The sequence below is a fragment of the Sturnira hondurensis genome, unplaced genomic scaffold, assembly GCF_014824575.4.
Source record: "Sturnira hondurensis isolate 20B ecotype Veracruz unplaced genomic scaffold, ASM1482457v3 Scaffold0008380, whole genome shotgun sequence".
In the NCBI taxonomy this organism is placed as follows: Eukaryota; Metazoa; Chordata; class Mammalia; order Chiroptera; family Phyllostomidae; genus Sturnira; species Sturnira hondurensis.
In genome coordinates, this window is record NW_028081011.1 from 2,783,171 (window position 1) to 2,806,712 (window position 23,542).

General features: G+C 44.7%; 1 protein-coding gene and 1 long non-coding RNA gene across 8 annotated transcripts in view; one reads left to right on the forward strand and one right to left on the reverse strand.

The window, feature by feature from the left end:
* CUX1 (cut like homeobox 1) overlaps positions 1-23,542 on the reverse strand; it is a 364,975-nt gene that overhangs the window by 328,047 nt on the left and 13,386 nt on the right. The window lies entirely within an intron of this gene.
* Positions 1,753-7,684, forward strand: LOC118992838 (uncharacterized). Its single transcript, XR_005067723.1, has 2 exons — positions 1,753-2,319; positions 5,926-7,684. It is a non-coding gene; the product is annotated as an uncharacterized LOC118992838 (long non-coding RNA).

A 23,542-nucleotide genomic window follows, 5' to 3' on the forward strand; every position in this document is an offset into this window, starting at 1 on the left:
TTGAGCAAAATATGCCAGTCACCGAAAGACAAGTATTGTGCGACTGCAGTCCTAGGAGGTACACAGAGTAGAACGGGGCTGCCAGGGGCTGGGCGGGCTGTGGGGACGGAGCGTTAGTGCCTCGTGGGTGTGGAGTTTGGGTCTGGGAAGCTCAAAGAGTACTGTGGAGGGATGATGCTAATGGCTGCACAACAATGTCCATGTACTTAGCACCAGTGAACTGTGCACTTAAAAACAGTTGAGAGAGTAAATTTCATGTGCATTTTACAAGTTTAAAAATCATGGGGGGAAAACCTGGCAATCACATACACATTACATGCCTTCTGACCGCCTAATAGAAATACTTATCACTTAGGAGGGAATCTAGCCAAAAAATAAAGAGACCCAAATCAGATCTTCAGATTCAGAAATAGATTAAAAGGGGGAGAGAGGTAGCGGGGGAACTGGTCAATTAAGAAACTTAAAAGACTAAAAGACCTATGAATCAATCACGGTGTAAGGATCTTACTTGGATTCTGATTCCAATTTTAAAAATTATGATATTTATGGAACATTTGAGTAATGACTAGAGAGTTGATATTAGCAATTTTTTGTCTTTTGGGAGAAAATATGATTATGGTATTGTGGATGTGTTTTTTAAAAAGTCCATATCTTTTAGAGATACTACAATATTTACGGATGAAATAAGGTCTGGGGTTTGTTTCAAAATTAAGTTGGGGCAGGAGAATGAGAAAATACAGCTAAAACAAGGTTAGCTATAGGCAAGTAATTACTGAAGCTGATAACAGATACAAAAGGATTCATTATACTCTTCTGTTTGGGTATATATTTGAATTGGGAGCCACATTTTCTAGATACGCTGAACAATAAAAGGTCTTTATCCTTTCTGAACTTTAAACTTCAGGTTTGGCATTTTTGAACACATACTGAGTAAGCACTTACAAATTATGAGAAAATCAACATAACAATTGCCCCACACCAGCCCTGGTAATGAAAACAATTTAAGGGTATACCTGGGTTGCAAATTATACCAAGATGTCCCCACTGCAGATCAGGTGAATAGACTTCCTCAAAAAGAGGAACATACCCCAACACCTTTACAGGCACCGCAAAGGGAAAAGGGGCTGGCGAGTCGTTGTGAGCCAGCCCAGCAGAGAGCCTTCCCTGGGCACCTCCTTGTGCCTGCCTCAGGAGCTGGCGTTGAGAGGGTCACATATCACAGGCAGCTGTTCTCTGTCAAGTTGAAGGGCCATCACAGGCTGGAATGGCAGGCAAATAATTCCATGGATGGCCTGGTGTGATTTGTAAAGTGAATTGAACAGAATACAAACGTCATCCATCTAGCATACAGTATGACTTACTATATAAAACCTACCAGAATGTAAGCTCCTTTAGGGCAAGAATTATCTTGACCTCTATTGGCCAACCTCAGAACCAAGTAGAGTGTCTAGGACGTGGCCAGATGCTCAATATGTGCTTTTTGAGTCACTGACTAAATGAACAGATATCATAGAGCCACATATCCACAGAAAAATATCCAAAGGAAATTAATCACAACCGTAACAGTGATTATGACTCTGCTAGTGGCATTATGGGTGACTGACACATGACGGCCTGCCACTCCCCACCAGCCTGGACATGGTGAAATCCCGCTCATGCTTCACGGCTCAGCAGTATCATCACCACCAAATCAGGACTGGCCAGTGCCTGCTCTCCACCCCCCCTCCCCCCGCCAGCACTGAGCCCCTCGTCCCACACCTGGCGCAGCCCCACTGTAGTTAAGGTGCTGGACATGTGCCCTCCTCCCTTCCTGCCATGTGGGAGCTCCTGGAGGTCCAGCCAGCAGTGAAGGATCTTTGTTGCTCCAGCATCTGTTGCAGTGCCAGGCAGTTTGTTAAATTCAAATGACCCAATCATTTCAGTTCCAAAAGACTGGGGCAAAAAATGGGTTGCAAATCTAACACCTGTTACTGACCCTTAACAGCTAACTACTAAATGTGGAACCAGATCTTCCACTTTGAGAATCGACTGTTGAGCGGAGTTTCAGATGATCAGCACAAGCAACAACACAGAACCTATGCCACATGGAACAATGGGCCAGTATATAAAAGATGACCATTTAACTAGCAAGCAGATGCAGCTGAAGTGAAACACTCAAACTCCCACACTGGAACCTGACACAGCCACCACAAAATGCATGCCCACCTCCCACTCCAGGGTGCTGCGTGAGAGACCACTTCGCAAGTGAGCCAGCACCTCACCCATTCAGAGACTCGAACGGAGAGTCAGAAGAACTAATGCAACTGGCTGGTTTTACAGGTGAGAAAATGGGGCCTCAGAGGGGCAGTTACTAGCCCCAGGCCCTGGGGAGGCCAGAGCCAGAGCAGTGCAGGGCCTGGGGTGGGCCTCTGCCTCAGACCACCTCTCCCAGGTGACTCGCCCCCAGGCTGTCTCACCAGGGGCACACAGTTAAAACTCTTTCTTCATGTTCATTTCCTTCTTTATGTGTGATAATGGTACTATGATGTTTTTTCAAAATACAGACATTATCTTTTAGAGCTATATATTATAATATTTATGAATAAAATAATTTAGTGTCCTTTTCAATATTCCAGAAGCAGGCGGGGGTAGACAGGAAACTAGACTGGCCATGAGCCACTAACTGGTAAAGCTGGTGGCAGTACATGGGGGTTCATTATAGTTCTCTCTCTGATTTGAAGTATGTTTGAAATCTTTCATAAGGCAAAAATCTATCTTAAGTACTTTTCAAAATACTAAGCAGCAGCAATGCTAGCTTCTTCAAGGAGAGTCTTTGTCACCATCCAGGTCTTCTCAACTCCAAAACACAAAGGAGGAATGAAGATCAAGAATGAGAAGAGAGGGCAAGAGAAAGAAAGAGAAAATGGGAGGAAAAAAGGAAGGAAGGGGAAAAAGCACCCCCCGCCCCCAGTCTCGGAGACGCTGCCCACAGAGCTATGGGGGGGCAAAAGGAACCGTGAGGCTCCCTGCGGGGGGCGCTTACTGATCACACAAGCTATCAAATCAGCAGAGAAAACAAGCCATGTCAGTGTTAGATCATTAAATCAGCATTCTGGCAAAAACCAGTATTTCCAAACATTCTGATGACAGCTGGATCAAACCCGCCAATACTTGACAGTAATAAATATAGTTATTTGGGAAGAAAAATAGGGAGTGACCTTACAGTTCCACTGAAATATGCCAAATAAGGAAAGCTTGAAGCTGTAGGAAATGGAAAAGAACAGCTAATATTTGGCAAGCTTCCTTTATGATCAACAAATTAAAATGTTAAGGAAGCAATTTGTTGAGAAAAGATATTTTTAAAAGGAGCTGAATCATGTAGGTTCAGCCCAGGATATGGTCAATTGGTAATTTTAAATCATTTTTTAAAGTTAATGTTTCCAGCCCCCAGAAACTGCGTTTCAGACATCGCTGAGTTAACCATGAACCCTCCTCCTTCCCAGCTCAGGTGGCAGGAAGAACACCTGGACTTAAGTTTCACTGCAGCTCTGCCCCTAACCCCTGGTTCGACAACTGCAAACTAGCCGCCACCGGAGTCACTTCCATAACAAAAAGATGAACAAAAATATGACCTCGAGTCTAGTTTTTTTTTATTTTTCTGCATTTTTCAAAGACCATTCTATTATTCTTAATTTTTTAAAAGATTTTATTTATTTTACTTTTAGGGAGGAGAAAGAAGGGGGAGAGAGAGAGAAACAGCAATGTGCAAGAGATACATCAATCGGTTGCGTGCCTCTACTAGGCCCCCAACTGGGGACCAGGACCACAACCCAGGCATGTGCCCGGACTGGGAATCGAACCTGCGACCTTTTGGTTCACAGCCCACACTCAATCCACTGAGCCACACCAGCCAGGGCTTGAGTCTAGCTTTACATTTCCAAAGATAATGGATGCCAATCCATCTTCAATCATTAGCCATCTGATCTACTTGAATCTACAAGGCTTAATGCTACTGGATTTTTTCAACAACAACAAAAATATTAGTGGCCTTGACTGGTGTGGCATTGTCCTACAGGATGGACTGTTGGTTCAACTCCTGGTCAGGGCACCACGGCATGTGCCTGGGTTGTAGCTTTGATCCCCGGTTGGGAACATACAAGGGGCAGTGGATCAATGTCTCTCTCACACATTGATGTTTCTCTTCCTCTCTTTCTCCCTCTCTCTAAAAATAAATAAAGCATTTTTTAAAAGATATTAGTGCACTGATTTTCACAGTCCATGAACACGCATGGAGACTTTCTTGTGATTAAAAAGCCATCCCCATTCTAAGGGCCTAAGTGTGCTCTCATTAAGACATTGCAGTCCACATGGAATGGCAGCAGCTTTACAAATAGTGGCTCATGCGGTAAGTCAATGAAAACAAAAAAGCCTGGGAGAGGGGCGAGAGGGGCCAGGAGGGGGTGCTATTTTATACAGCATGGGAGGGGGCCTCTGAGCTGAGACCTGAAGGAAGTAAAACCAACCAAGGCAAACCAAAGTCAGCCACTACAATGGAACCCCCACCACCATCAGAAACAGAAACTGAAACACTTGTGGCAACAATTTTATCTATTTGCTTGGTTAAAAGCTGCTTTAGCTTTGTCATAACCTTGAGGAATCTAGATACCTTTCTTTTTTCAATATATACCAAGCTCCCTGGTAATGAGCCCTACTCCTCAGTGACAACTGAAATACAGTGTCTGGTTTTCAAAATACTTTTTGTTCTGGCATTAGCTCAGGACTGAGCAGAGCGCCTGGGCTGTGCTCTCGGCATTCAGTTGTAACATCAGGCTGGGGGCACTGACACATGATGTGATCTGTACTAGACCAAGCTATCTGGAATGGCCTTGAGTGACTGTCCAGGCAGCACCCAGGGAATGCATGGGTCTAAGGCAGCTCCTGCAAGAACTGCAAGCACCAGGTGCCCACCTGCCCACAGGGGACCAGGCTGACTGGAGAAAACGTGGAAACAAATTCAGCCGCACCACTGTCCATAAGATTTATTATGTATCACCCAAAATTAAATCGCCCAGGGTTAGTTCTATCAGCTAGCCAAAGGTCTGTCACGTCCACAGCCAGAATGGAGACCAGAACCCCTCATCTGTTGGTGAAGTTCAGCACGTCTTAAAAGGACTTGGTGGGATTTGCTTCATCCTCAGTTTTAGTCGGCTCTCACACAGCTGGCTGAGCAAACTAGTCTCTCTGCAAAGTCAGCTGCGGGGCTGCCGCATGCTGAACATCCAAACCACCGTGATCAGCATGGAGCAGGCAGGCAGGCACACTGAGAGCACTGGACCGGCCACACATCCACCCAATGCGAGCAAAGATTTCCACAGAGCAGCCAGGGCCTCCAAGCCAGCTCATGCAACCTCACTGTTAGGGCAATTCGCTCCCTGCCTCGGCATCCTTGCTGTTAAGTAAACCTGATGAAGATGATCTCTGAAAATCACCAGGAAGAACAGCTAAGAAAAAAATATAAAACCTCCCTGCAATTATGCAAAGCCACAGAAAGGCTAAGTCATTCTGAGCTAAGTCAAGGTAAGGGGCCACACACAGCTTTGTTAGGGCAGGAGTGGGGGCCAGACAACCTCTGTCCACCCCTTCCTGCTCATTCACAGGGAGACAGTCCTCAGAGTTTAAAGGAGCCCAACACATTAATCCTCAACTGGTTGAATCCCGTCCTTTCCTCTCACCTGAGTCCCACTCACTCGGCTTTAATTCAGAACAGCTGATTGCAGAGGCGCTCATCCTCATTTTTCATTCTGGTTCACATCATTCCAGAAGCCGACTATTAAGTAAGAGCAGTGAAAGGCCTTTTTGTGTTGAAAACATCTTTTATGTATTGAAAATGGATGAAAGCCATGCATTTTGACTCCTAAAAAAAAGCATTTCTTTTTACTTCTACAGATATTTCAAAAATATGACATTTATTGAATGCTATGCCTATTATATGCAAGGCACTGTGGGAGGTGCTGGAGTTTCAGAGTCCAGCACAGTCCCTGTGCTGATAGCTGACCGCCTGGAAGAGGAACAAAACCAGGACCCAGATGACTGAAACACTAGGTGCAGTGAGGGCAGAAATATAGGGCAGGCCCAACGTGCCCCGGGGGGTTCAAAGAAGGACAGATTCCACCGCTGGAGGGGATCCGAAAGGCTTCCTTCAAACAGAAACAGGAACTTGAGCTGGGCAAGACTTCAGAGGCTAAAGGAGAAGGATGGAGAGGGCGCTCGGGGAGAAGGCACAGATAGCGTGACTGAGGGGGCAGGCTCAAACACCCAGGGGCCTGGTCTGGCTGGCAGGCATGCGTGGGAGTCCCAGGAGGTAGCAGCAAGCAGCAGAGCAAGGGGACATGGACAGGTCAAGGAGGATGAGGCCCAAAGAGGGATCCCAGAATTAATTTGGCATCAAGAAAGCAGTCTCAGCTAATGATGACAAGGGAGCCAGAGAGAAGAGGAAACCTTGCAGATGCCTCGTGGGGGTCAGGAGGCGGCTTTTCCTCAAATGCACAAGCAGCAGCGGCACAGCAGTGACTGGCTGCCCCAGCGTCATCAGAATTGGAGAAACAGTTGAACTTCATCTAACTGGGGCAGCTTTTGAAGTCACTAACCACAAGGAGGAAGCACTTCTTTAGGCCTGCAGGAAACAGATTGCGTCGCAGTGTCTGTCCCGGCTGGGAGAGGCACAGCCCTCTGGGGTTTCCATCGAGAGGAACAAAACCCGCCTGCTCGTGCCGTCCCCCTATGAAGCCCGCTTCATTTTCCACATCCACCAGACTTGGTGACAGCCCCATTTTTAGAGCGTTCAATTACAGAATGGAAAACACCAGCTCAGAGAAACAATTAAGGTCAGGGAGGAGAATGGGTGAAGAAGATACAGTGCTGATGCAGTAAACACTGCAACTGTGGCACAACATTCTGGCCAGTACACATCGGTGAGGACTTCAGCATGCCTTACTTGCACACTTCCAGCTGACCCAAGCTGTTCCTTAACACAGGGCGAGAACACAGAAAAAGTGCCAGACTGAATGTTGTGACTTAGGTGATAAAACACCTGCAAAACCCTGACGACTCTCCTACTGTGCCACCTGTAAATTCAAGTAAAATCCTAAGCTTTGTCTGCCATTTCTCAATGAAGAAGAGCCATGCACCGTGGAGAAGAAAGACCACAGACACAGCAGGCATGGTCCCTCAGCCCAGAATGGCCCCTGGCAGGCAAGAGCACCAGGCCAAATTAACGGGATTCAGGAGCCCCACAGAGGACACAACGGCCTGTGGAGGCTGTGGGGTTTCGGAGCAGACAGGGTTCCTCTCCTGGGGCTGGGCAGGCAGAGAGGGTTTCTCAGGGAGACAGGGCCTGAGGTGGGGTCTCCAAGCTACGGATCCACCGCCTTGCACAAGGGGAGAAAAGTGATTTCTGAGGCAGGAAATTAGACCTCAAAGTATTGGGAAGATAACAAGCAGAAGGGGTAGGGACAAAATAACAGACAGGGAGATACGTAACCATCACAGAAACTCACTGCAATCCAAGTCGAGTCCGTTTTTAGTCCTTTTGAGAGTCAGCGTGTAAAAATGAAAACGGGTGGGAGAACCACTACTCAGAATGAGGTGCCACATAAAGGTGAGATGGGGGTGTCATTTCCTTGTCCAATAAAGATGTTACAGTTAATAATAGCTCCCATTAACAGAGCAGCTACCCACAGGCACCTCACATCTATTCCCTCATTGTGTTTTTGTAACAAGCCAGTTAGGAAGGCGTCATCTCTTGCAGACAGCAGAGTGGAGACATCCAACACACTCAGTGACAGAGACAGCATTTGAACTCAGGTCTCAAGAGTCATGCTGTGCTGCTTCCCATCACAACCTAGGGTCCTCCACCATGGAGACTGGTGTTTTTGGTGCTTCATGAAGTCACTCTGAAGATGATCCCCAGCGTATGTTAATCATGTCTCACTCACTGGCAGCCTGATTGGAAGGAGCTCCCAAAAGGTTTCTTTGAAAGACAAAACTAATGTGTTATCTATAAAACCGGTGTTGTCATATATAGCCTTACCCCATACATAAATCTAGGCATTCTGAAAACGTGTGACTTCCAGGTTAATATGGCAGATTGACACCTGAATTATCTCCACTTCCTCCAGAACAGCAAGGCCTAAACTCATAGGACAAAGAGGAAAAGTAAGGGGAGAGCAAAGGAACAGCCCTCTAACTCTCAGACGCTGGAAAGCTGTTGCACCCACCATAGCAGCCTTCACAGATCAGAGGAAGCTCACAGCCCAGCCTCAAGATGGGAGGCCCACAGGCAGCAAGCGAGCTCCTGCCACAGACTTTGGAAAGGTTCAGACAGGGGGTGCAGCAAGAATTTCAGAAGGAAGGGGGTGCAAGGTGAGCAAAATGCCAGTAACCTCCCATCACACCCCTCTCCCACCTCACACAACCTAGAGACCCCTCCCCCCGCCCCCCCCTGTAGGCAGAACATGGGGTTTCTCTAAGAGAGACCATGCCCAGCCCTCTCCCCAGCCCAGCTCCTAGAAAACAGGTGGTCAGACACATAGCCCCCAAACACTCCTCCCAGCGAGGAAACAAACGGCTTCTCACTGGAGAAACTGTCAGGCCGAGACAAAAGAGCCACAGACACTGACACTTGGGGACTTCCCTCACCAAAGCACCTGGGCTGATCACTTACAGTGAAGGTCACCAAGAGGCTGCCCCCAAAACCACCCCCAATACAGACACACACACACACACACACACATGAACACACCCCTTCCAGGTAAACATGCTAGTGCCTTGTTCGAAAACAGACATCAGGTTTACTACCACATCATAGGTGAATCTCTGAACATAACTTGAGTCAAGAGAGCAAGTTCTGTAACTCTACATGAAGAATGACAATACCATTTTTATAGCGAACAAAACCAAGCAGGAGTAAATAATATAGTAGTTAAGCATATACAGGGTAGAGTTAAAGTAGGTTTACAATTCTGAGTATATCAAAGTGTTATTCTTACATTATTATTTATTAATTATTGTATTATTTCCCATAGGAACAATTATAAACCTACTTTTACCCCACCCTATATACAACTGTGATAAGAAAAAATAACACACCCTGACTGGTGTAGCTCAGTGGATTGAGCGCAGACCTGCAAATTGAAAGGTTACAGGTTCGATTCCCAGTCAGGGCACATGCCTGGGTTACAGGCCAGGTCCCTGGTGGGGGTCTCATGAGAGGCAACCACACATTGATGTTTCTCTCCCTCTCTTTCTCCTTCCCTTCCCCTCTCTCTAAAAAATAAGTAAATAAAATCTTTTAAAAAATAACATTATTTAAGGCTATAACACAATGAATACAAAATTGAGGACAGCAGTTACCTGTCCTGGACAGGGCGGCAGGAAAATGGGTGAGGGCATACGGGCTGATGCAAATCATCGGGAACACTCTGGTTCTTGGGCTGAGGTTGGGTTGAGGGGAGAGAGTTCATGGGTATTAGTCACATTATTACATTTTGTAACCAAAATGTGTTATAAAAATTGTTTACCTGTACTAAATAATACTTTTTCAGCCCTGGCTGGTGTGGCTCAATGGACTGAGCACTGGCCTTCAAATCAAAAGATCACCAGTTCAATTCCCAGTCAGGGCCATGCCTGGGTTGCAAGCCAGGTCCCCAGTTGGGGGTGTGTGAGAGGCAACCACACATCCATGTTTCTCTCCCTCTCTTTCTCCCTCTCTTTCTCCCTTCCCCTCTCTCTAAAAGTAAATAAATATAATCTTTTAAAAAACAGTAATAATAATACTTTTTCATGAAGATTTTATAAAGTGAAAGTTAAGATTTTAAAAAGAGAAGTTAATGCAAGAAACAGAAGAAAACTAAAAAAAAAACTGGCAAATGTAGGCAGTGAATAAAAAAGATACTGCATCTATGAAATAAGGACAGGTCATAAGAATGGGACATTCAGAGGACAAGAAAGGAAACTCTTAAGTTAAAAATACAACATAAAATATCAGAGAGATTAGAAGAAAGTACATCAAAAAAGACAGACATGAAAAGTGAAAGGAGGCAAAAATCAGCAGATGTGTCCATGAGGCCCAACATCTGAATAACAAGTTCCGGAGAGCAGAAAACAGCGGCAGAAAAAAAAAGACACACACCAAGGCGCACTTTCATACCTGAGAATGAGAGTATGGCAACAGCTCTAGAAGGCACTGGAGAGAAACAGCACAATGTCAGGAAGCCAGAAAACCCTCAACAAGGCAAGCCCTGGGCGCTGTGTCTTTCCAATTCCAAGGGCACTGCTCTCAGTCGAACTTTAAGCTTGGCAATGACCACAGGAGGCTAGAATGAAGATCCACAGGTATGAACACCCTTTACCAGGAAGCTACCAGAGAAGCTCCCCACGAATGAGAGATTAAGCAAGGAAGAAGAAACCACAGAATTCAGGAGACAGGAGGTCCCAAAGCAGGAAAGAAGGAAAGGAAGCCCCAACTGATGGGGAAGGTGTTGGCGGCAGCCAGTCCTGGAAAGAACAGAAAAATGAGGGACCAGGAGGGATGTTGCCAAGAAATAAAAACCTACTTATTTGACAGGTTCCCAAGTTTTAAAGAGACATGTATTGCTGGAAGAGAATTCAGGGACAAGTGAGGTATTGTGCACAGAAAACTAGTATGCACATAGGCACAGCCATCCAACTGTTGAATACCTAAAATGGGTTGATCCCAAAAGAGAGATATAACTACTCTGAGAAAAAGGAGAGGAGGAGGCCTTTCACCCCATACAAGCCCCGTAGTTCCACTTGGTAAGCGAGGCCCAGCGCTGGGAGATGCACAATCCTGCACCTGGACAAGCAGAGGCTGCTCTGGGGTGCAGGAGCTGAGCTGGGGGTGAGGCAGGGGCTGGTTCCTTAACACCGAGCCTTATAGAATTTTGATAAAAAATGAAAATAAAGTCTTTCGAAAAAGAAAACATGCAAAAACAGTAACTACCTTTAGACAATATTTATTTTAAAATAAAATATATTTAAGATGTACAACTTCCTTTTTTTAGTTTCTTGAACAATTCCACACTGTGACAACCTTAAGGACCACACAGAAAAGTGTTTCTCCTGCCTTATAACTGTTTTACTCACAAGCCTGACCTCAGGCCTCCCCAGAGGCTGCCTGCAGTTGCTGGAATTAACAGCAGCCGCCTAGAAGGCCCAGCAAACCTGGGCTCATCAGGCACCTAGAATCACCAGTGCTGCAAGGAACCATCAGGGCATTACCAGACATTTTCTTTTCTCCTTGTTATCCAAGATATTTTATCAATGAACTTTCTGACTTTGCCTCTGAAATTCTCACTGGAGCGTATTCTATACAACTATTTCACCATGTTCTCCAAATTTCATATTTCTCTCAAGTATATATCTACAAACCAGGTCAAGGTGTGTTTTATAGGAATTTCCTACATTTGCAATTCAGGCAATAGTTCCACTGCATTCAAAATTACATGATGTGTGAGGGGGTGCTAATATTAGCCACTTGGCCCTTCTCCCATACCCCCAACTCCACTCCACTTCAGAAAAACACAGGACTGACAATGTAAGAACTCAAATCTGCTGCCAAGGAAGAAACACCTATTTTGGAAACAGTCTTCAAGATCCTGGCCAAGAAAACAAAGCTCAGACATGTAAATCAAACAGCACCATTGCTATATCCTGTTCATGGCTGTCGACAGTCACTAGAGAGAGCAAACCCAAGCTCTCCAAACAGGCAGAAAAATGGCTTGCAAGTATTCTGTTGGTCTACACACATTTTGTCTTCTATTTGCTGTGAATTAAAAAAGCTACTGGAAATAATTCATATCCTTCAAGTTGAGCACATTCCACAAGCGGGGGCTCACTCTGCACAAAAGTGGTAAATTCAGAACTAAATCTGGCCCCCACGGAGGCCTAGCAAGCTGAGAAAATCGGAGGAGAAAATTCAAACAATGACTAGTCCCAATCAACATTAAGAATCAAGTTGCTTCATCTGAAGAAGCCTTCTGCCATCTGGATCTGGAAGGACTTCCACTTTGAAATCCCTCCTCTCTATCGGAAGTTTGTCACCAAATATTAAAAGCTGAAGGTGCCAAGTACTGCATGACTCACATTTTTCATTTACCCACTGAACATTTGATGTGGAAGTTACACCCAAAAGCAGGCTTTTGCCTTAACGTGTAAGCAGTTATTTTTAATCATATATGTGGGGGAGCATAAAAGAAATAAAAATGGTAAACAATGTATCAATATACACTCAGTGACCCAGGGCCCAGGGATCAATACCGACACTGTGACATCTCAGTCTGGGCTACTGCTGCTACATCCTTTCACTGTAAGGCGGGCTCTGCTGGTGAGCTGCCAACACAGTGCTTTCCTTGACTTTCTCATTTTGAGGCTAAAAAACATTGGGACAGTATAACAGGCACTGTCCTAAGCTGAGTCGTAGTAAAGCCCCTATAAAGCAAGTTGCTTTATTGTCACCATTACAGAGGAAGCAGGTTAAACACCCAAAGTCACACAGCTAATAAATGGAAGAGCCAAGATTCCAAGTCAGAAGGGTCCTCTGCAGCCCCGGCCAGAATGCCCTCAGCCAGTCAGTCAGCGGGCAGCTGGCAGGTTTGAGGAACATCCAAAGGCCCACAATCTAGAAAACCCCACATTCTGGCCCTGGCTGGTGTGGCTTAGTGGATTGAGAGCCAGCCTGTGAACCAAAAAGTCACCGGTTCAATTTAGAGTCAGGGCACAGGCCTGGGTTGTGGGCCAGGTCCCCAGTGCGGGTCCATGAGAGGCAACCACACACTGATGTTTCTCTCTCTCTCTCGTTCTCCCTCCCTTTCCTTCTCTCTAAAAATAAATAAAATCTTTAAAAAAAAAAAGAAAAGAAAACCCCACATTCTCACACACCAAGAGCTGACATTTCCAGGTGGTAATATATGGGGTCCCACACAAACAATGCCCCTTTTTTATTATAAAACCTTTTATTACAGAATCATAAGCATGTAATTCTATAACATAACCATATCACACTCAAGCACACCATATGACATTTTAGGTGAAATGTTCAAATTAAAACTATAAATTATTATATTATATTATTACCCTGCCAACAACACTCAAGCAGGCGTTACTTCTGCTGGGCCCTGTGTTAGGGATCCAGCACAAGGAGCAAAGGAAAGGCCCCCAACGTTCATTTTCCAAACAAGTCTCCAGACTTGGCCCCAATGTTTGCTCCAGGCATTGGTGAAAATACTACCCTCTCCACGGGGTAGCTGCAGGAGGCTTAAAATTTAGTCATTTCTTGGTGGCTCAGGCTAATCAGAATGAATGTCAATGCTGAAATCCACAGTGAACCCCTACAACCTACATGCACAGACAGCCCCAGCCTGCAACTCTTGAGTCCTTCTGCTCTCTTGCTCTGGCGCTGACAGCTAGTCCTGCCTCTAGAACTCCCCTTATTGTCTTCCAATTTGCTGTTTTAATATGTTAGAACACTGAAAAGCAGATAACCCATACGATTAGAACTGTGTGTGAAAAAGAGCTAGGTTTAAAACAGGCTTGGCCTCAGAGGGCACAGGCACCTCCCTCCCACAACTACACAGACGGAAGGGAGGGTGCCGTTCCCTCCCCAGCAGCTCAGCCCACTGGTTGTTAACCACCTTCTGGAAAGCTCAACTTGGAAGATGAGGGAGGAGTCATTCTTTTAATATATGAATTAAATAAAACCAACCATCCCTTTTAAAAGGATTTAGACCAGTGATTCTCTAACTTTAATGTGCATATGAATCACCTGGGGGAATCTCATAAAAATGCAGTCTCAGTCATCTGGGGTGGAACCTAAGATTACGCATTTCTAACAAGCTCCCAGGTTCTGTCCTTGCTGCTGGTCATGGACCACTCTGAGCTGCAATGGTCTAGATTAGAACGCCGCTGTTTAACACAAACATAATACATGCCATGTACATCACTTTAAATGTTCTGGCAGCCTGCTTCAGGCCTAAGAAAGCCTCCTCTATTACCCGCCCCCCACCTCTATCCGCACACCACTGACTAGGGCCAGTGGGTCTTAGCCAGGAGGTAACCAAAATTTTAGCTAGATACAGTACCTCAGATATACACAAACAACATAATGAACCCCTAAGTACCATCTCTCAGCTCACCAATTATGAGGTCATGGCCAGCCTATACCATACTCGACTCCAGAATCAGAATCTCAGGGTGACTCCCGTCACCCCAGGGGGTCCCGAAAGGCAATGAGAGTTGTACCATCGGACAATACCATCAGAAAGAGGTAGCCCTGGGAAAATAGGTGTGACTGGAGCAAGGCACCAGGAGGTTCCCTGAGGGGCCTCCTGCACCCCTCACACCACACCCAAGCCTAGGACCGCCCCTCTGCACCAAGCTGGTAATGCTATTGCCTTCACTCTCCCAGCAGGGGCCTCGGGCCTAGGAGGCCACACAGGCCACAGGCAGAAACAGCCAGAAAGAGAGTAAATAATAGAATAAATGACCAACTTGCCCCAAAACCTGCACGGACAAAGCAGACTGAACAAACTCCACTGAACAGGAACTTAAAATGAACACAGTAAAAACCAGGAGAGGAGAGAGGTTGTTGGAAACAGGAAATAGAACAGAGATATTGACAAACTTTAGAAACTGACAGGAAAAAATAAACGTATCCTGGGTCTTAATAATTCCAGGAATAATCCAGATTCTGAATTCCAGAAGAATAAAATAGATTGCAGAATTTTAAAATCCACCAGAGAAAAATTCAACCCAATAAAACCTCACACAAAAAGGTACCCCCCACAAAGTAATGGTAATAACAAAACTGTGGAAGTCCTAACATAATCACGCCACCACCATACGTGCGTACCAGTTAAATGCGCCAATCAGACTCTCAATCTGGTTTAAAAAACAAGACCCTGCATCGTGTACGTAAACTAGGACTCTAGTTCAACATGCACATGAAAAAGGGCACAGATAAATTAGAAATAACGAAAGAAAAAAGCATCAGGCTAACAGAAGCCAAAACAAAGAGATTAATTTTACCATTGAAACAAACAAAATTTAAGGTGGAAAAACAGCATAAATGATGAAGGAAGAGTCTATATATAATACACACAAAAATGGAACAATAATGAGGAAGATATAAAAGATGATCATATATGCATCTAACAATACAGCCTAAACACCATGTAATGACTGCCAAAACTATGGGAAGAAGGCAAGCAAAGACACAGAAGAATTATGTAACATGAACAGGCTCAAAATAATACATATGGAGAAAAATTTATGCCCAAACAGCACATTCTTTTTGAGAACATTTACAAAAATCCACTATGTGCAATGCACCAAAAAGTCTCATATATTCCAAAGAACTGGCAGCATGATAACTATGTTCTCTGACCATCTATAATAAAAATAAATATCAATAACAAAAGTCACTTTTTTAAATGTCAAAAATCTAAAATATATATATTTGAGATATCTCATATATCTATGCTATTAAATAACCCTTCGGTTAAAGAAAAAATTATAAGGGAAATTACAAAACTAATACAGAATTATAGAATGAATAAAAATGAAAGCACTATATGTCAAAATTTATGGAGCACAACTAAAATAATACTTAGAATATATTTATTAGAAAGTGAGAAAGAAATGAGATTTAAAAGCTGAGCATGCCGCCCTGGCTGGTATAGCTCAGTGGATTGAGCGCGGGCCTGCGAACCAGGGTATTGCGGTTCGATTCCCAGTCAGGGCACATGCCTGGGTTGCAGGCCAGTTCCCGGCAAGGGACACACCAGAGGCAACCATACATTGATATTTCTGTCCCTCTCTCCTTCCCTTCCCCTCTAAAGATAAATAAATAAAATATTTTTTTAAAAAAAGCTGAGCATGCCAAGTAAGTTACGAAAAGAGAGTGGTCTCAGAGAGACTGTGAAATAAAGGTGGGGATTCAGACACATAAACCAAAAAATAAAAATAAAGAAAAACAAAGCAAAGAGACTTTAAAAAGTAAAAGCTGTTTTTTAGAATTAATAAGATAAACAAAACTCTACCAGACAGAAAAGTAGTAAAAGTGTCAGATGAATTAAAAAATACAGAATGTAGAAAGAAAATGAGATATAACTGGAGCTAAAAAGAGATTTATAAACATAATGAAAATATGAACAGGCACACGACTTTTAAAACCTAGATGAAATGGGTATATTTGTAGAAAACTATAAAATGCCAAAACTGGCCTAAGAATAGAAAACTCGGCTCAACCAATAACAAGGAAAAGGGCAACGGTAAACACCTCCCAGGCCGCTGTCAGACGGGAGGGCTTCACAGGTGAGCCCCACCAAACTGAAGATGCAGACAATCCTCGTCTTATACACATGACTGCAGAACAATTTTAATCCATTTTATGAGACGAGTATACCTCAATTAACTGGATAAGAAAACTATTGGCCAACTTCACGTAATATCACAAATGTCAAAACTGTATCAAATCCATCGATATTTTAAAATATAGGACAATGAAGAGTTTATCCCAAAAGGTAAGGGTGATTCAACATCAGAGCGTCAATCAATGTATTTAACACGTTCATGAACTGAGGGATAAAACTGCATGGACATGAATAGAATTTAAGAAAAACTATTTGCTAAGAGCTAATGCTTGTTTATAGCAAAAACTCTCAGAAAATTAGAGGAAAAGGAGTTAAGACAGTTCTTTAACCCGGCTAAAGCTTCTACCAAAAATCTTCTGACCCATTACCTTTAACACCAGGAAAGAAAAGACAGGTCGTCACCACTTTGCCCTTCAGGTCCTGGAGGACAAAACAAGTCACTCCAGTACAAGGACTGGAAGGGAAAGGACCAAAAAGAGTGTCACTTTTTTTGCATAGTATTGTCTCCTGAGAAGTACAGCTGAATCAAGTTAGCCAGTAAAACTAATGTGAGATTCCGCAAGCTCGCCCGTTTCAAAATCAGTGAGTAAAACCAGTAGCTTTCCCCTGTACTACAATAATCAATTAAGAAAAAAAATTTAAGCAATAAGACACTATCCACAATGCTACAAAAATTGTAAAGAACTAGGAATTAATCTAATAAAGATTAGACTAATAAAGAATAAAGAATACACAGAACCTTTATGGAGAGAAACAAGACCTAAATAGAGAAATGTCCTTGTTCAAGGATAGAACAACTTAAATTTATTAATTTCCCCCCAAATTAATCTGTGTATTTAATCCAAATACAGTAAAAAAAATTCCAGCAGTATAGTACTTATGGGGAAATGGACAGAAATGTGCATGAATGAATAATGGACCTTGAGTAGCTAACATTTTTTTTTAAGATTTTAGTTATTTTTAGAGACAAGAAAGGAAGGGAGAAAGAGAGGGAGAGAAACACTGACGTGTGAGAGAAACATTGACCTGTTGCCTCTTGCACTCACCCCAATTGGGGACCAGGCAGCAAACAGAGGCACGTGCCCTGACCAGGTATCAAACCAGTGACCTTTGGCTTTGCAGGATGATGCTTAACCAACTGAGCCATGCTGGTCAGGGCAAGGTATTTTTAAAAACTGACAGTGACCACAGACTGGGGAAGGGGATTAGCGAGGGGGGGAGGGGAAGGGTCAAGTCAAGGAACATGTATACATAAGGGACCTATGGATAAAGACAAGGGGGGGGCGCACAAGGGAAGGACTGAATGTGGGAAGTGGGGGGTGGGTAGGGCAGGGGAGAGTAATGGGAGAAAATGACGACAACCATAACCGAACCACAATAAGGGAAAAAAAAAGAATAGCAAAGAAGATAAATTCACTCAATCAGGAACAAAGAATCGGCATAAAGCCACAGATATTAAAACGGTGTGTGGTACTTGTCCAGAAGAAACAAATAGCGTAGTGGAACAAAGAACAACCTCAGACACACACCCACGTATACATACGGGGACTTGGGGCACCACAAAGGGAGCTTCCCAAACCAGCAGGTGGTGTTGGAAAAACTCACTGCTCTCACTCTTTACAAAAAACCAACTCAACCTAAAAGTGGAAGACAAATCTCTAAGACTATCAAAATATAAATATCTTCGTGATCTTGACTGGGGAAAGAGTTTCTTGAACAAGACTGAAATGACACAAGACACGAGTATGAAAATTGACAGATTTTACTTCATCAAAATTAAGTTTTTCTGCCCTGACTGGTGTAGCTCAGTGGATTGAGTGCTGGCCTGAGAACCAAAGGGTTGCCGGCTTGATTCCCAATCAGGACACATGCCTGGGTTGTGGGCCAGGTCCCTAGTTGGGGGTGTGCAAGAGGCAACCACATGCTGATGTTTCTCTCCCTTTCTTTCTCCCTCCCTTCCCCTCTGCCTAAAAAATAAATAGTTTTTTTTAAAAATCTTAAAAAATTAAGTTTTTCTATTTATTAAAGGACACTGAAGACAATAAACAAACAACAGAGGGACCGGGAAAGATATTTGCAACAGTAAAAGCTAACAGAAGATTAGCTTGTAAAACATACAAGGCACTCTTAGAAATCAATAAAAAGATGGTAAACCATTTTTTAAAAGGACAAAATATATGACCAAACCCTTTATAAAAGGTGAAATCTGAAAATCTAGCAAGTATAAAAATGAGATTTATAACCAGTGTAAACCTTACCAGTGACCAGAGAAAAATCATACCTCATTGAAACACCCCTTTAAAACCATCAGGAAGAATGCAACAGTTCGGGAAGCATTGATGAGATTGTGGGGACAGTGAAGCAGCACACCACTTCGGGAAGCCATTTGGCAGTCTTCAGTCAGTGAATTAAGAACAATTTCAGCCCTGGCTGGTGTGGCTCAGTGGACTGAGTGCCAGCCTGCAAACAGAAAGGTCACCAGTTGGATTCCCGGACAGGGCACATGCCTGGGTTGTGAGCCAGGTCCCCCAGTTGGGGGTATGCAAGAGGCAACCCACTGATGTGTCTCTCACACATCGATGTGTTTCTCACTCCCTTCCCCTCTCTCTAAAAGTAAATAAATGGCCCTGGCTGGTGTAGCTCAGTGGATTGAGCATGGACCTGTGAAACAAAGGGTTGCTGGTTCGATTCCCAGTCAGGGCACATTCTTGAGTTGCAGGCCAGGTCCCCTACACATGACAGGCAACCACACATTAATGTTTCTCTCCCACTCTTTCTCCTTTCCTTCCCATCTCTCTAAAAATAAATAAATAAATAAATATATTTAAAAAATAAATAAATAAAATCTGAAGGGAAAAAAAAAAAGAGAACAATTTCACCCTGGACTCAACAATCCAGTCCTGAACATCAATCAGTCAAGAGATGTGAGGATGTGGAGGCACACCGGTGTCTAGGATGTTAGAGGCCTCCAAGGGGGACCATCCACAGGGAAATGGATACGTGAACTAAGGTGGTGCTATGAGCTAAATCGTGTCCTCGCAAACTCAAGTGCTGAAGCCCTAACCCCCAACATGATGGCATCTGGAGGTGGGGCCTCTGGGAGGTGTTTAGTTTAGATGGGGTCCCGAGTCATGAGGGCAAAGCCCCCATGATGGGATGAGTGCTCTTAGAAGACGAGATGACAGGGAGCTCCCACGCTCCCTCTCAACACCCTCCATCATGGCAGGGGATGTGAGGGTACAGTAAGAAGACAGCTGTCTACTACAAGTTCAGAACAAGGTTCTCACCATGAACAGAGTCAGCAGGCAGCTTGATCTTGGACTTGGCAGCCTCCAGAACTATAAGCAATAAAGGCCTGTGTTTAAGCCACCAGGTCTGTGGTAGTTGTTACAGCTGCCCGAGCTGACTAAGATAAGTGAATTCTTAAGATGGAATCCAATGCAGCTATCATGAAAGATGAACAAAATTTATAGGGAGTAATATGAACAGATCTCAAAAACAGTGATGAGTGAAAAGGAAGGAAAGAAAGATTTATAGCACAATGCCATACTTATGAATTAAAAGTACTACAAAAGAGGCCACATACTTTACAAGAATACATCCATATAAAGGCACACTAAGCACATTAGAATGAGGAGAGAAGGGGACTAGAAACAGGAATGAGCATAAAGGAGAAAAATTTAATAAGATGAATAATGATGTGCGGTGAATTGAGGAGTGAGCGACTGCTTAATACAACACATGTAGGGTGAGACATGAGTGCTCAGACACACACAGCACACAATCCACCCTGTGGGCAAGCAGAAAGTAGAGATTCTGCTTTTCCTGACCATGAGGTAGAAATGAAGAGTGCTAAAATTAAAACTCTTACAATGTGACTTACAGATTTCAATCTTTAACATGATAAAAAACAACTGGCAAGATGTTGCTGAACTTTCAAAATTACAGTGAACTAAGCTGATAACGGCCCCTCATTTCTGTCCCACTGAGGAGGTGAGCTGATCCACCTATCTAAGTGGCAGGTGCACAAGCAGGCACACGCGGCCCAGTAAGATTTGGTGCTTTGCTGTAACTTACGGAACCTGTCAATTTCATTCACAACTTACACCAGCTTCTCATTATACTTAACTAAATATTAACAATTCTAATTGCTTAATGCTTTATTGGCTAGATCTAAAGTATTAAGAGACATCTGGCTTGGCAAATGGAATCCTGCTCGCTGGGAGGAAAGAGAGCTTGGAGCGTACATGTCCTCCTCACACCCCCAAGTGCACATTCACCCAGGCCCGGTGCATCTCAAAAACATTACTTGTAACCCACACGCAGTCAAGAGAAATGCTGGATGATCTGGATTTTAACGAGAATAGTCTTGGTTGCCAGGACAGAAGGCTGGAGGCAGGCAACTGCAGGGCTGAGGACCAGGCCCCTTGCATCTTTCACTCCGCATCCCCCACGGGTGCACTTCGCCTCGGAACTGCCCCACAGGGGTGAAGACGGAGGTGGCCGTCGTGGAAAGCCTCCCCCCACACAGGAGTGTGCGCAGGCAGAGAACGGCAGTTTGTCCTGGCTCATCAACTTTTGTCAGAGAAGCAGCACCTTCTTCTCATAAGCAACTCTACCAGACATTCCCTGTCCCTCCAGCCAAAACAAAAAGAAGTGCCCACCACACCTGGTGGGAAGGGGGGAAGGGCAATACCGGAACACCAGAATTAGTTTAGACAAACTTCAAGTTTTGTCCCCAGCAGGGGAGAGGCCCCTTAGTGGTTAGCAAGGAAGGAAGGAGGCAGGGAGGGGAGAGACCAACCAACAGTGTCTGCTCTCCCAGGGCTTCTCCAAATCCAACCCTAAGTAACAGTGACTCCAAAGTAGGGCTGCCCTGTGTGTGGGGAGCGCACGCAGTAGACAGGAGGGACAACCACTGTCGTTAAAATGAGCACCCTGGAGGAAAATACAGGAGTTAACACTTAAGAGGTCAGAGAAAGTAACAGATTCAAAAAATATAACCTAGCAATTCTACTCCTAAGTACATCCTGAAGAAAACTGAACACATACTTGCACACAAAAACATGTACACTGATATTCACAGCATCATCATTCATAATAGCTCCCCCAGAAACCAATGTAAGTGCCCATCAAACCCAAATGCCCATGCAACAATAAACTAAATGCTGGATAGCCACTCCAGGGACAGTATTCAGCCACAAAAAGGAACGGAGCACCGGCACATGCTGCGACGTGGAGGGACCCGGAAGATACTGCACTGAGTGAAAGAAGCCACACGCTGTGCGGTTCCATTCTCACGTGAAGTGTCCAGAACAGGCAAACCCGGAGACAGGAAGGGGAGAGGGGAGTGACTGCTACTGTGCGGGGGTCTTTCCTGTCGAGGTGCTGGGAATGCTCTGGACGGGCTGTGGTGACGGGCGCGCAACACTGAACGCACTGACAACCAATGAACTTTAAATTGGTTGTACACTTTAAAAAGGTTAAAATCATGAATTTTATATAAATTTTATCTTAAAAAATAAAAAGTAACAAAACAGAGGTATCAAGCATTACATCAGAGCAGCACTTTGCACCAAGTCAACGAGGAGCACATTCAACAGAAAAAAATTTCTCCAGAGTGCTCTGCACCATCGCACCCCCAAGTTTAAAGTAGTCGTATACTCAGATGTTTTCAAGTTCCACTCTCCCTCGAAAAACAGAACACCAGTGAAGACTCCAGGGCCTCCTCATGGCCCCGACCCAAACACCAGCCTCAGCTCGTGCTTCAGAAGCTGGAGGCTCCTCTGCCAGGGTGGTCTGCTTTGCACATTCAACAGGGAAACACTGAGGAAAACTCATAGAGCGCCGTCCCGGTACACCAAGGTTGTGGGTTCAATCCCTGGTCAGGGCACATACAAGAAGCAACCAATGACTGCATAAGTAAATGGAAAAATAAATCAATGTATCTTGCAGAAAGCGGGACAATGGCCACCGAATACCACACGTGGGCACCACTGTTTAAAGTCCATTCCAGAAGCTTCCCTGAACAGCGAGATGACAGGTGTGTCTATCTTCTTTATTCAAGGAAGGACAAGCTGGTGGCTGCCCAGGGGCAGGGCAGGACAGGAGGCCCTGGGCACTGCAGCCTACTGAGAGCTGAGCAACCCCGTTCCGAGATGGGCTGCTGGCCCCCATACCAGGGGGAGACGGGAGTGCCCGGCTTCAGGGGTAATGGTCAACTGAGGTGAAGATTTCTTAGCAAGACCCCTCCTCCTAAGACAATATAAACCCACCACCACTTGCAAAGAGGAAGTCTAGAAACAAAGCTATCTTGGCATCTGAGGCTCCATTCACTAGTCCCAGAAGCCCTGTGCCCTGACCTTCTAGAGTTAGAACCGTACAGTAACATTTTTTAAAGCTGGCTCCCACCTTCTTCTTTTACCCCAAGGTGGTTTTTGCACCTTTTCCTTCCTCCAATAAAGTGTTTTCCACTCCTGAAGCCTCCCTTTTCACTTGAAGGCAACCTCCCTCCCACGTACCAGAGAAAATAGAGGCACACGCACTGTGCCCTCCAGCCACCCCAAATTCACTTTCCTAGTATTGGACCTTCTCTCCAACCTGCAAACACATTCGGGCCTCTGCATGTCCTACCACCACCTTTCCTGAAGAAAGCACACACACTATCACCCTCCCCTCCCGCCCTCCTTGCACTTCCCACTCGTCTCACACCTTAGCAGGTTCAAGAGCTGCTCCTGGTGAGGCAGGACAGGGAGGTGCCTCCTGGGCAGCCCCAAAGGCCGCTGGCCTGACCCCAGGGTGCAGTCACAAAGATGCTGGACAGAAAATGGCGGTCCTGAGCACCCTCCCCCCACTCCAGTGAACACCTGACTTGCCACCAGGTACCACACTATAATTAGTTGTAATTGAAGCCCAATGTAATTAATTACATAATTTTTAAGTGTTCAAGTTTAAGTCCATTAAAATTACATCATGAGACTGGGGAATTAACAAAGGATTACCAACAAAAAGCAAATAGGGAGGAAGAGGGAAACCCCAGGCTGGCTCCATGCATATCTGAGTCACTCACCCAGGTGGGGTGACTATCAAGTACAGGGCAGTCGCCCCACCTGCTT